This window comes from Moschus berezovskii, chromosome 16, assembly GCF_049115385.1.
Source record: "Moschus berezovskii isolate FMDL1 chromosome 16, NW_MosBer_1.0, whole genome shotgun sequence".
In the NCBI taxonomy this organism is placed as follows: domain Eukaryota; kingdom Metazoa; phylum Chordata; class Mammalia; order Artiodactyla; family Moschidae; genus Moschus; species Moschus berezovskii.
Genome location: NC_142475.1, coordinates 85,293,516 through 85,297,055, shown reverse-complemented (window position 1 = coordinate 85,297,055; position 3,540 = coordinate 85,293,516). Strand labels below are relative to the sequence as shown.

At 37.9% G+C, this 3,540-nt stretch overlaps 1 pseudogene; it reads right to left on the bottom strand.

The window, feature by feature from the left end:
• Nucleotides 1–486: 486 nt before the first annotated feature.
• Nucleotides 487–1,396, bottom strand: LOC129560287 (olfactory receptor 4A47-like; annotated as a pseudogene).
• Between the last annotated feature and the right edge of the window lie 2,144 nt (nt 1,397–3,540).

Genomic DNA, 3,540 nt, shown 5'->3' with positions numbered 1-3,540 from the left:
TGGTTTTTTCAGTGGTCATGTATGGATGTGAGAGTTGGACTGTGAAGAAAACTGATTGCAGAAGAATTGATGCTTTTGAACTGTGGTGTTGGAGAAGACTCTTGAGAGTCCCTTGGACTGCAAGGAGATCCAACCAGTCCATTCTAAAGGAGATCAATCCTGGGTGTTCATGGGAAGGACTGATGCTAAAGCTGAAACTCCAATACTTTGGCCACCCCATGCGAAGAGCTGACTCACTGGAAAAGACTCTGATGCTGCGAAGGATTGGGGGCGGGAGGAGAAAGGGATGACAGAGAATGAGATGGCTGTATGGCATCACCGACTCGATGGACATGAGTTTGAGTGAATTCCGGAAGTTGGTGATGGACAGGGAGGCCTGGCGTGCTGTGATTCATGGGGTCTCAAAGAGTCGGTCACGACTGAGTGACTGAAATGAACTGAACTGAACTGAAGGCTAAAGTAGTTTCTTTCTGATGAATAACACACTTATTCAATACTTGATCTCATTGTGTTTCTCCAGAGTTTCTTCATAGCGTTAGTCATCTCAGAATTTCTTATATTAACGGGTTATCACTGTGTAAAACACGCTCAATGATTTGTCAAAGGGGAAGGTCTTAGCAGGTCTTGAATACATGAAAATACAGGGAACAAAGAAACAGAAAACAACAGTAATGTGGTAACCACAGGTCTGGAGGGCTTTCCACCTCCCTCTCTGACTCAGGTTCTTCAGAGATTGCAGGATAACTCCATAGGAGATGAGTAAGAGAAGAAAAACTGTAGCAGAGATCAGTCCTCCATTGGCCACAACTAAGATGCCAATGACAAAGGTATCAGTACAGACAAGTTTCAATAAGGGGTACATGTCACACATGTAGTGATCAGTGACATTGGAGCCACAGAATGGGAGCCCATAAACAGTGCTAAGTTGAATTACTGAGTGTAGACAACCTCCAACACAGGACACCACCAGAAGTACATCACACACCTTCTGCCTCATGATAACCAAGTAATGCAAGGGCTTGCAGATGGCCACATAGTGGCCATAGGCCATGACTAGCAGAAGGAAGACCTGTGATCCCCCAAAAATGTGCTCAGTAAAGAGCTGGGTCATACAAAATTGGAAGGATATTGTATTTACCCCAAAGAACAAGTTTGAAATCAATCTGGGGGAAATAGAAGAAGAGTAAATTAAATCTACAAATGACAAGCTAGCAAGAAAAAAGTACATAGGTGACTTCAGGCTCTTACTGAAAGTTATTGTCACAACAATGAGCAGGTTGCCCATCACAGTCAAAATGTAGAAGAGCAAGAACATAACAAAAAGGAATTTCTGTTCCTTTGGATTCTGTGAGAGGCCCAGGAGGATGAAATAAGTTACATTATTCCTAGGTTCCATCTAATCTGGATGGAAGCAATTTACCTGCAAAACAAGGGAGAACCCTTTTAAATTCATTTCATTTATTTGTTTGGTTTTTTCACTTGTCCCTATTTCCTTTACTCATTTTTTAAATTTATTTTTCAATTGAAAGATAATTGATCTACATTGATCTACAGAATTTTGTTTTCTGTCAAACTTCAACATGAATTTTAAATTAAATTTTTATTAATCCATTCAATTAAAACAATGTATATGGAGTTTCTGTGTCCAATGATTCACAAGCATTATAATTACCAAATTGAATAAGGCATAGTTCCCTATCTTCAGTGATATGGAACATAGCAAGGGATCAAACAACTCCAGGCCAATACATTAAAGGCCACTACAGAATAGTCATACAATGCTAAGAGTCAAAATGTAGGATTATATCAATCAGTTTGGAATAAGGGAAGATTTTTTGGAGGAAGTAATGCTTTGATTAAACTTTCAAGCAAAAGTAAAAGAACAAGAAATGATGAAAAGGGAATTCCATTGAAAGATACCCCATTTATGAAATTTCAAACGTGTACTACTGAGTCCCACTTTATATAATTTATATATTGAGTAAGAGCAGATCAAACTATAAGTAGAATTCAGTGCCCTGGATTGTCTCAAAACTCACTTGGGGTCTTTAGTAAGATATTCCTTTTTTTTTTCCTGACCAGTAAATACTGAAACAGTAATTTTGTGTCTCCAACCTGTATGAGTGCACTTATTTTGAATCTTGTACATGTAACACCTCCAATTTGGACATCTCTTGTTGGATATCAATTCAGTATTTTTACAAGAAATTTTTTTCAGTAAAAAGCTCTTCCTCGTCTCATTAAATGGTATCACCTTCAAAATATTTGCTCAGACCAAAAAATAATAATAATAATAAATCATCTCAGAGTGTTTTTCACACACTTATTGATCTCATATGACTTTTTCAGAGCTTTACCAAATCCTCTAGTCTCTAATTTCGAAATGTATCACAAATTTAATCCTTCCCTACCCTCATTTCCTTCCTTGCCCAGTGCCGTTGCCTCTGGCCAATTATGTCCCCTTTTATTCTCATCTCCAACAATTTGTTCTTCTCAAGCAGTCCAAGTGATTTTCTTTATATTGTGTTCTGGTTATAGTGGTAAGGAACTCACCTGCTAATGCAGGAGACATGAGAAGAGGGTTTAGTCCCAGGATCGGGAAGGTCCACTGGAGAAGGGCATGGCAACCCACTCCAGTATTCTTGCCTGGAGAATTCCATGGACAGAGGAGCCTGGGGGCCTAAAGTCCATACAGTCACACAGAGTCAGACATGACTGAAGAGACTTAGCATAAATGAATGCATATCACTCAACTGCTCAAAACAACCAGGATGGATTCCAATCATGCACTCACCACTTAATATATCACATTTAATATTGCAGTCTCAATAATGATATTTCTCACATTTTATTTGAAGTAATTTCCCCAAAGTCACACATTTTATATGATAAAACTAGAACTGGAATTGAAGTGACTTACTTCAGAATGGCTTACTTTCTTACACAGTATAGTCATACAACTGTGAAGCCTGAATTCCACTATTTATTTAGGTCTCACCTTGTGGAAAAATGTTCACAATCTGAAAGCAGATGTATTAACTCACTCATGAAGCCTTGGAAATCTTTTCACCCAGTATGAAAACCAAGATCAAAAGACTGCTTGAGGATATTTTTCCTTCATTCAGCTCTCCATTTTTTTCCTCCATGGACTTGTCTGATTATTCAGAAGATTTTCATTTTCACTGTAGACTATTTAAAGAAATTACACAGAGCTCACCAAAAAAAAAGAAAAGAAAGAAAAGAAAAAATTCACCACATTAGGATAATTTAACGAAAAGAATTGCAAATCTTATGTTTCCATTGGAAGACAGGAACTGGCCATTTCCCAGGGAAAATGACCTCAAGTGCTTTTTCTACTTATTTTAGTACAGAAAAATTTCATTCAATCATTTAGCCCTTTTCATTCAATCAAGTTGGTTTGATAAAGCTCAATTCAGTTCAGCTCAGTTGTGTCCAACACTTTGAGACCCCATGGTCAGACTAGTTGAAAGTTGAATTGAAATGTTGACATGCTATTTTCTTGTGCTGCTTTTCTTTCTT